The sequence below is a fragment of the Ostrea edulis genome, chromosome 9 (assembly GCF_947568905.1).
Source record: "Ostrea edulis chromosome 9, xbOstEdul1.1, whole genome shotgun sequence".
Lineage (NCBI taxonomy): Eukaryota > Metazoa > Mollusca > Bivalvia > Ostreida > Ostreidae > Ostrea > Ostrea edulis.
Window position 1 is genome coordinate 45,053,410 of NC_079172.1, and position 11,381 is coordinate 45,064,790.

Here is an 11,381-nt window from a genome sequence, read left to right on the forward strand (position 1 = left end):
TCAGACATTCTTGAAGTAACACCTCTGGTGACAGGAGTGGCTGACAAATTATACATTTTAACCTTTAAGGGCTGCTGCAGGTATCAGTCATTCTGCTAACTGTAGTTTTCCGGTTATAACACATGCCCACCGCCATTAAAATTTATTCACCAAAACACCCAAACATACATGTACCATAAACATATCACTTACCCATGGCAGTTTACACTTATACCTTACCCAAATAACATACCCTCCTCAACTAATTCCTTTTATATAGTGTTAAAAAATAAATTGAAAAAATAATAATAATAATACTATCATGCATGTCTTTCCTTAAAATAACACAAATTACAGCCAACACTCAAACACTACATCTCTAAGTCCTTAATATTAATCTTCCCATTTAGGTCTATTATTAATTCATTTTAATATATCCAGGCATATCCTGGATTAAATATAGGATTCAAAATCATATTCCCTCTATTATCAATAAGCGTATGCTCCTTAATAGGGTATACAGCTCTCTGTATTAAGTTTAAATTAGACACACACATACACTTAAATTTATCAAGTAATTCTTTATACAATAACGCATCGGTGCTAGAGGCCAACGATCTATTAAAGACAGTGGTCTAACGCGTCTTCTATGGCGTTCTCAAAAAGTCATGGACGTGTGAGCTTGGTCACCTCCACGTTAAACACTTTCGGCCATAAATACATTTGCACACACATAACTATCCTTCTGCTTTCGGTCAGTAACTAAGGAAATTTAGGCGACTATTTAAATTATTTAGATAAATTCAAGCACAGAGTTGGTGGGTTTCTGCACTGGATCCGATGGGGTGCTCCCTCCGTATATCCTTTGCCGCGTCCTCAACACAGTCTTCAAGAAGACCGTCTCCCCGATTTTACTGAGGGAGATCCGAGGGTCGATCGACCACAGATGAAGAATAGCAAGCTATCTTCAAGAAGCCCTTTCCCCGACTATACTGTGGATCCGTGGGCGACCAACTCTAAGAAGAGGAGATGGACCCATCCACCACCTCCTGGAGAACCTAACCATCCCCAGATCTTCAAGAAGACCCGTCCCCGTTTCCAGGGGATCCGAGGGTCGACCACCACCGTCGCCTCGCCGCAACAAACCTAGTGTAGCAGGGCCCCTACTGGGCAGTCTGCACTATAAATCTACACCGTCGTCGTCGTAGTCTACACACATCTGGACCAAGATTGATTGTATCTTGCTTAACGTCTCGTTCGTGAATTTTTCACTCATATGGAGACGTCACCAAGACCGGTGAAGGGTTTCAAATTTAGGCCTATGTTCGGCGCTTACGGCCATTGAGCAGTGATGGTTCTTTAGCGTGCCACACCTACTGTGACACGGGTCATCCGTTTTTAAGATCATCTCTGAGGACCCGTGACATTCACCCCTGATGCCGAGCATTGGGCGATGGAACTGTCACAACCTGTTTTAACGACCTAGGTCTGTCGCGGGCGGGATTCGAACCCCGGCCTTCCGCATGCGAGGCGAACGCTCTAACCTCTCGGCCACAAGAAGAACATCGATTAAAAGAGAAAGCTTAACAACGGTAAGGTATAGACGTGGCTGAATAAGTCTTTCCTATACAAAGTCAGTAATAATATAACTTTATTAAATACACGGGCACTGGAAGTTAATGTAAATATATAGTATGTGCATGTATAAAAAAGGAAGGGTAGGACACTCTTTTTGAGGCAAATTCGGGTTTGGGTTATTGTGGGCGTTTCTCAAACGGCCTGACGCGATGAATCGTTCACATATACCTTACTTTCAATATATGTACGGTTTCTTTCCGTTCCAATGCCGTTCATTCGAAGAAAAAGATGTTTTTACACCTCCAAGTACCTAAGAATTTCGCTAGACTGTTTTACTTCCGGTTTAATCGCACTGAATCGAAAGGTAAGTTGTGATTGGTCAATGTGATAAACATTAATAAGTTTATGTCATATTCTTATTGGTTGTGCAATAATGATAAGAATATTTGAACTATAAAAACAAACATGGCTCATGTACTTAACCACTAGTCTCTAACACCATCATGAAGTAATAATCCTGAGAATTATTTTCTCTACATATGTATTTATGGATTAGATAACGTGTGTCAATTCAGACTTCAATTTTATTATTGACCTATCAGAACTTACCTTTCAATTCAGTGTGATTAAACCGGAAGTAAGACAGTCTAGCGAAATTCTTAGGCACTTGGAGGTGTAAAAACATCTTTTTCTTCGAATGAACGGCATTGGAACGGAAAGAAACCGTACATATATTGAAAGTAAGGTATATGTGAACGATTCATCGCGTCAGGCCGTTTGAGAAACGCCCACAATAATCCAAACCCGAATTTGGCTCAAAAAGAGTGTCCTACCCTTCCTTTTTTATACATGTACATACTATATATTTACATTAACTTCCAATGCCCGTGATTAAATACATCACATAGGAATGAGACATTTCTCACCTTTACCCTTACTTCCGCTACATCATTCTCATTAATACAGACTGAGTCAAATTGAGCAAAGACAAACATTGATTGATTGATTGATTGTATGTTGTTTAACGTCCCTCTCGAGAATATTTCACTCATATGAAGACGTCACTACTGCCAGTGAAGGGCTGCAAAATTTCGGCCTATGCTCGGCGCTTATGGCCTTTGAGCAGGGAGGGATCTTTATCGTACCACACCTGCTGTGACACGGGACCTCGGTTTCTGCAGTCTCATCCGAAGGATCGTCCCATTTAGTCGCCAACAACGACAAGCAAGGGGTACTGAAGATCTATTCTAACCCGGATCCCCACTGGAGGACAGAGCAATATTGAATAATTGAAGTGAGTAATCTTGAGTTGATCAAATTTTGCTATAATTGTACGTGATTTCATTGTTCTTTGTAAAATAGCCAATCATTTGAACTGATCATTGTCTCAAATCATTTTACTGCCAATCACTGTTCAATATCTCGGAATAAAGCCGAGAGGACCCACATCGCTAAAATATTTTGAGCAAGTAGCTCAGTCTAAATTGAGAAACCACGGTTGCACGCTACAAAGTCTAAAAAGGGTGCTTGTGCAATTAAAAAAAGTTTGAGTACGAGCTCGAAAACTGGAGTAAGTACTCCTAGGAGTAAATACTCGAAATGTTTTATAACCTTAGAATCTGACCACGTACTCCTAAGAGTACGATTTTGAAGCTAGAGTTGAAGTTGGAGCCCGAGCCAACTTTTATAATCTCCTAGCATGAGGTATGGATATTAATACCCCACCCCCTTATGATAATTATTTTTGTAGCAATAATTTCTCTGAAATGTGTGAATTCCCTGTCAATCTTATCCCTCTTTCGATTTATGTAATCGTTTCACGCTTTTTGCAAGCTTTAGAGATTGGCCTTCTACCGGTATAATAAGATACACGTGTATTTTCTATGACGACGAAACTTTAGAAGATAATGTAATGCGGAAATAAATCTATGAAATGTCAATATCCAAAGCATGTCTAATGGTCCATAAAATTTAATGAAGTAGAAAGTAATCTGAAATTTGTTGATTTTACAGCTAAATGTGTATTAAAACATCAAAATTAAACAATGACTACGCATATAGCTCAACGTCCGTAGTCTAAAAATATTACTGGCCCTTAATTACCGATATCAGCTGAAGGAATTTAAAAAAAAAAAATTATGTACCATAACCTGTCAAGGTGACTGTCACCTATCATTCAAATCAGCCCTTTATCGACATTCAGTCTTTTATAAACGCCCGAAGTTTTACTTTTGAAATAATTCAGAGCTGCTGCCATGCAGAGAGGAATATCTCTTACCGGTTTTGATAATATCAGAGAACTTTACGAAAATTATCGTTTTAATTGTACCATTATGGAACGGAAAACATTATTGTTAATGGTCCTTGTAAACATCAAAGATCCATTAGCCTACACGCGAACCCGGCATGACACAGAAAGCGAACAGCATCCGGGAACACGTTCTGGGAGATCCAGATCCAATATTCTTCTAGATTCTCATTCAACATGGATTCTTTTCGGTTGTTCTGTATATCACTTTATGTGGTCATTACGCTGTTTATTTTCTTTCTGAATCTCCCTGTTATCATTATTTTAATCAGCGGGCGCTGTATGGGGCGAAAAATCCGGAACGTCCACATCTTGAGTCTGAGTATCACGGATTGTATGGTTAGCACTAGCAGTGTGCTTTTGTTTTTCTCCCTACGTCTTACGGGCGAGGCGAACAACTCCAAAACTTCCGTGCCTTACACAAGGTGCTGGTTTGCTTTGAATTTGTACCTGAGTTGCGTCGTGGCTTCAGTCCTACACCTCTGTTTTATTTGCACAGATCGGTGGTGGATATTGACAAAAAATTATTCATCGGAGCGGACCAAACGAGTATGTCGATTCTGGGTAATCGTCATAGCAACCTGGGTTACTTCAATCATGATAGTGTTTATACCATTTACAGTTTTGCGTCGGGAACATACAATCACCACATGCTCCATTTCAGAACTTTTTTTACAAGATGCCGCTCATAAGATTTTCCAGACTTGGGCCGTCCTTCTCTTCTTGGGTTTGTTTTTCATTATCTCCTCCTGTGGGTGGATGCTACATCGAATTTTGAATGTTCAAAGAACTGTAGTCAACCCAACGTCAAACACAGAAAACAACGTGTTTACCGTCAGTGCACCACGTGTCATTTTCGTGGAGCCACGCTGTAATCAACAGCGCAAAGAATGTAAACGTGTTACTACGTCACAACAACCTTATAGGATCAACGCAAAGCGGTTATCTGTGAGAACAGTGAAACTGGTGTCTCATAGGAAGGCAGTTGTTACCCTGTTAATTCTCGCTGGCTGTCTGCTGTTCTCTTTATCACCCCTCTGTGCTATGTGCTTTTTAATGGGCTGGAGACATACATTAGAAGGTGGTAATAAGGATGTTGTTTATTTCGTGTGTGTGATGTCCACCCTGAATTCGGCCTTTAACCCCCTGGTATATGCTTTTAGGGTAAATGAAGTGAGACAAAACATCAGAGCACTGAAGGAGAAACTGACTTGTTGTGTTTGTTTACAGTTTGGAAAATTATACGGATTTTGATTGGTACCGATGGTACATTGTACATTTCGTTTTGGAAATATTTAACATATTTAACAAGAATTCGGTTTTAAATTCCATTTCTGAGTACACGGTATTAAAAGATTTGAAATCGCACTACTTACATTTCATGTACATTTTTATATAAGAGTTTTTCTACTGTATATATTTGCTTACAATTAAGATTTTTTAGTCAATTTTGACTTTAAAACGCATTGGAATTCTACTGCCTATGAAGTGCATATTCTCACTCATGAAAATGTCGTCACTGTTAGAGGGTGGAGATAAATTTTCGTGTTTTACGTATAGCTGTGCGCTTTAAGAAGCAATTTGAAGTCGCCTCCCTTGAAATTTACTTGGACTAAGATGAAAAAAAAAACAACCTGTGTGACTCATTCAAATACGAGACAATAACTCTCAGGTCCTGGTGGACAGATTTGGCCAAAAGACGCAATTGGGCGGATCCGAGATCGGATATGTTGGTAGCAATTATTATCGACCGCATAGATTATTTCGCAGTATTTTCTTTACTGTCACACAAATCACGCCAACATACGCGTTAGAGCTTCATGAAAATAGTGCCGGCGTGTGAAGCGCTGTGATTCATATATACCCTCGTGTATTTTCAAAAATGAAATACAATTCATATACTTACATCTTGTTTTCATTTCTTTAGGAATTCCTAGCCGTTAAAATAGATGTACTATGTTTATAAATATATATACACGCATCGACAGTTACTGCAACACACATGCATTACTTCATAATGGAATGGCTTTGAACTTTATATCTATTCCACTACGGCTCAGAAATATATATAACCGATCGTTTACCTATATACAAAGTAGTTCGAATCTACTATTAATAGTAAATTCAAAGCCAAGCGATGTAACTGCCTGTGATATACGTGTACAGTTACGAATTAGGTCATGGTGACGTCATGGCAGTTTCTGAACTGACGAAAAAGATGAGATGGTAGGAGTATTCTAGATCTATTTTGAAAAAAATTCAAGTATTTAGTTTGATGTTGATGAATTATATTTACTGTTTTGTTTAAACTCTACATATGTGAAAGAGTGCTAACTTGTCTGTGCATGTGTTTCGATCTCGTAATGCAGACGATTGCTTTGTATTGAATGACAAATGTTCTTCTATCAATTATAAATTTGTTGTCCAACATATATTAATTGAATAATGTTTATGATTTTGAAAATGAATTATCAGTTACCGACTTTACTGTTGTATTAGTGAAATACGAAGTACAAACATGTATATGGATTTTCTCATAATCAGTTATTACATGTACATATGAATGTATATCGCAGAATAATGACCGCAGTATTCCTTAGAAATAACAGTAAGATGCTGAACTTTTCACCATGAGGTGACGGAGATCATCAGTATGTATGATTATATAGCCTGTTTACAAGATCATAGAGGGTGAACTCGATTTCGTTAGAGAAAACGTGTAACCAATCGGAGTGACCAGAGGTCAAATATTTGTTTACAATGTTTACAAGAAAGGAAAAAAGGAAATTAAAATTATGCAAACACTTTGAGGTGAAGTTGGATATGCAATGTTAAATTGCAGGTTTCTCGAGGAAAGAGTTGAGTTGGTTTTGAGTATGAATTGAAAGTCAATGTCAATAGTGCAGATTTTAAAGATATAACAAGGGCAAGGAATGTTAAAGGATGTACGGAGGTATAAATGCGAGGAACAGGGACAGAGTTCTTCAGTAGTCGATACAGAACTTTGTCTCTGCCTTTCATTTATACAAGCAAGATATTTAGTATACTTGTGCATTTCTGGTATATACCTTTTTCAAATTTTCAGATGGTTTATATAATTTTTATGTTAACCTTTTAAATAATGTTTGTAATGTTTTATTGTGTAATGTGTAATATTCATTGTAATCAATAATGATGGAATGTTTGTTTAATAAAATTGAGTAGCCGATAGAGTACTTAATTTGCCCTTGTCTTTCATATATACAGGTTGGATGTGGATAGGTCTACTCCGTTCAACCTGAGAACACAAAGACCCCAATGTTCACCATCGTCTGTTACCCACGGGTGCTTCTCGTCGTTGAGGGAGCGTGCGTGGACTCAAAACCGTGGTTTGCGACGATGGAGGTTTACTTATACATTTCATGTATATTGAATATGCATATTACGCTTTGTGCCATATCTCAGCCGACTTAAAAATACTTCTTCCCCAATTTATCATTTGAGCAATTCTGAAATCTAAATCAGTAGTGGGGCGAAATTTGATAATTTATGATAAGTGGTGAGAGAATCCTAACTTTGTGTTCATGGACGTCGTTCCAGCGATTGAAGAAAAGTTTTACAAACCTTTCCTTTGGAACCAAAAAATGGATTTATCCAGACTTGAGTTGCTCAGAAATACTTTATAATCCAGCAACATATCAGCCAGATTTTACATCTACCCCGGCATCAGTAGAGTACCCAATGGTATCCCAAAAATATCCGTCGGTGGCTATTTATAGCCACTGTCTTATGCTGCCGCTGCAGTGGGTGTTCCGGGATGTCAAGTAATCTGAGTTGTTTTTATTATAAAAATTAAATGTTTATGATTGTAAACAGTTTTTGAAGTCTTTCCAATGACATTTTGTGTTTGTGCTGTATACGCAAAGATGACTCCCAATTACTGATATGTTACATTCCTCGATTGATACATATTCATAAGATAACGGCGTTGTCATCGACAAGAATACCGCACATGCACTGAATGATTCATCCATAATGGTGTTATATATGTACAGTTTTAACTGGCTAGATAAGCATACAGCATGGTTTCGTTAGTGAAACTGAGTAAGTAAACAAGAATACTTAGAATAAAAGTATTATAATTGTACATAAAGGGTTTGACTATTGAAAAAAACTGTAAGGGTGAAATACGAAGACTTACATGTATGTAATCAAGAAAAGTGTCAAGGGCGGTAATGAGATAAAGTATGGACCATAGGTATTTCCCTCGGAAGTCCAGGCGTAGGCCTGCACAATAATCGGCGCCTTTGAAGCTGGGGTTTCTGCGTCGGCCTTTGAAAGTCCTCCGTGTAACACGGAGTAAAAAAAAATATTCTCTGAATATAATGCACAGTAAATTTTCTTGCAAAATACAATTAAAATATTGATTATCTAAATTATAAAGATCTATTTTCATTGGCCAATTTCAAATTGTTTGAATGAGGTGATTTCGTGTTCCAACTTAATTTTCAAATTCTCTTTGTAATAGTAGTAATTCATATTGATATTAATTTCCGTTGGTCTTAGTACGATAGGTGTTTTCTGTTTATTGATTTGTTTATTTAATTGAGAGTATCAATGATAGCTCAAATTCTATAACTTTGAATTTGATATTGTTCACATTATACAAGGCGACGAATTTTCTTCAGCAAAAGATAATTGAAAAAGATGTTAGGTGCGTGGACAGTTCAAATCAAAATGGAAACAATCGGTCAACGATGTCAAGACAATTGCTTTGTGTCACTTCATTTGATTTCAAGAGGAGGGGAATTCCACTCATTTATAAGAGCTGATATACAAATGAATTTTTATAGATTTGACGTTTACATATAGGTATTTTGTAATTTAGAGTGTTTCTTGTGTTGTACTTTTACCAGAAAATTTTCTCTAAAATAATTTGAAGTGTAATTATTATTTACTTAATAATGCATTGTTTTTATTAGTATTGTTTTTCGACTTATGTGAAGCGGTTCCTAACTTGTTTCCAAATAAATACATGTAGATTCTCTCGATGCTAAAACAAGTTCATCCTGTAACTATTCTTCCTGTAATTAGTAGAATTTTTCCCTCTTTATTTTGCAGATTCGTTTTGACTTTTTTTTTACACCCTCCCTGATCAAGGCAACTCTAGATAGCTTTTCTATAATTCCAACATCCTATTAGTTTGATTGTTCATTGTTTTGCTGTTTTCCGTCACACTCAACAATTTTTCGGTTATATGGTGGCGCCCAGTTTTTATTGGTGGAAGAGAGAACCCAGATACAATGTACCTGGGAAGAGACTACCGACCTTCCGAAAGTAAACTGCAAAACTTTCTCACTTACCGGCGCGAGCGGGATTCGAACTTGCGCCCACCAGAGGTGAGAGACCGTGTGATTTTGAGCGCGACGCTTTAATCACTCGGCTACGGAGGCAAGACTGCGGAAAATTATTGAATAACGCAATATATGAAAGTAGTTTAAATACATGTTTAAGAACTTAATTAATCAATCTTAAGATTACATAACGATATACCATTTGAAAATGAGAATAACAAATGATTTAGTAATGAGAGAAAATAAGATAAAAATGCAAGAAGTCAGGGACATACTCAATTAAATAATATAAAATACAATAAAGTACTTTAAGTCGAAATATCTTGAGAACTTGAATATTCCATTGTATTTAAGATTGTTTATTTTTTAAGCAGTTATGAGGTTTCTCTCTAACAAGATACGTATACTTGCTACAAAGTAGAACAATCTGAGAAATATTTGAGCATATGATCTATGAACATAAGAAATATTTTAAAGATTTCTGATTAGAATAGATTCATTTGATATTTTTTTTTAAGATATGAGAACTTTGAGAGTTTGATAAATCTTTATTGACTGAAAAGTTAGATGATTGAGAAGTTGAAATTACATATACAGATGTATATTTGAGATAATTTGAAGAGTAAAATACATGTACATACAGGAACAAACATGACTAACACACTCTGACTGAGTCAAGATATCTTCTGAAAACTTTAGTATTCAATGATTGATAAGGTTTTATGATTGAGAACTTTGAAACTTCAGCAATTAGAATATACGATGCATTTTTTGTTATATATGAGAAAGGTGAAGATAACGAACATTGATCAATCTCACTTCTATAAGCAATACAAAATAGAGAGTTGGGCAAACATGGACCCCTGGACACACTAGAGGTGGGATCAGGTGCCTAGGAGGAGTAAGCATCCCCTGCCGACCGAACACACCCGCCGTGAGCCCTATATCTTGATCGGGTAAACGGAGTTATCCTTAGTCAAAATCAGTGTGCCAAGAACGGCCTAACAATCGGTATGAAACAAGTCAGACGGCATTTGATCCAATGATAGGTTGTATTGGTAAACTAGATCGTTATAACGACCATAGAATTTGCGAAATGCTACCTTTAAACGAGAATGTTAAAACCCCTGCACCATCGATCAATTTGTTTGTCAGTAGCCTGCCTCGATTTAAAAACTGACCATACGTAGAACAAGCTCTTGCGTATCGAATCAGTTGAGAGATACAAACACCATATACAGGTGATAATGGAATATTGCTAAATAAATATGGGAAGTTGATGAAGGAGATGCTGAAATCATCCCGTTTGTCACAAAGCTGAGTTGTTAGTTTGCCGTTAATATCTATTTCCAATAAAATATCTAAGTATGAAGCAGACGTGGACGACTCTTTGGTGTCCTTTATTTCGAGTTCACAGGGATATATCGAATCGACATATGAATGAAAATTATTATTGTTAATAGATAATACGTCATCGATATATCTAAATGTAGAATTTAAGGCCACAGCAAGATATTTTTTCTTCTCACGTAGAAGTTTTTTAATAAATTCTGCTTCATAAGAATATATAAAGAGGTCAGCTAACAAAGGAGCACAATTCGTGCCCATGGGAATTCCAACAGACTGTTGGAAGACCTGATCACCAAAGAGCACGAAGATATTGTCAATGAGGAACTCTAGGATATTTTTTATTTCAACTTCAGATTACTTGTGCGTGGACTCAGAGTGGTGTTTAACAAAGTAGTTTTTTTTTTAATGACTGATCACTAGATATGAATATTTTCGTTTTCCTTCTTTTTTGGAAGAAGCAACTGTCTATAATATCAAAATGCCTAGTCTTTAATTCATCGTGAGGAATTGTAGTGTAAAGTATACATTTTAATGTTTTAAATTTGAGAAGTTTTGCGATTTCAAATTTACTAAAAGTTCTTAAAAATTTTATAGCATCCAGATTTGATTTACACCACTTCTGGTATATGTAGTCGTACAGTACGTTTGAAGTTTCTCCTCCACAACTGTTAATATTTTCGTGAGGAGCAAAGATAGGGGCTTGGTAGAACACTTACTGTATCCAGCAATGTATCTTTGTGGTTTTTGTTAATGAAGTTTAGGAATCCAGTATAGGTACGGTTCATATGGATTCATAAGAAATTGAGAACTATTTCAAACACATGGGACATATC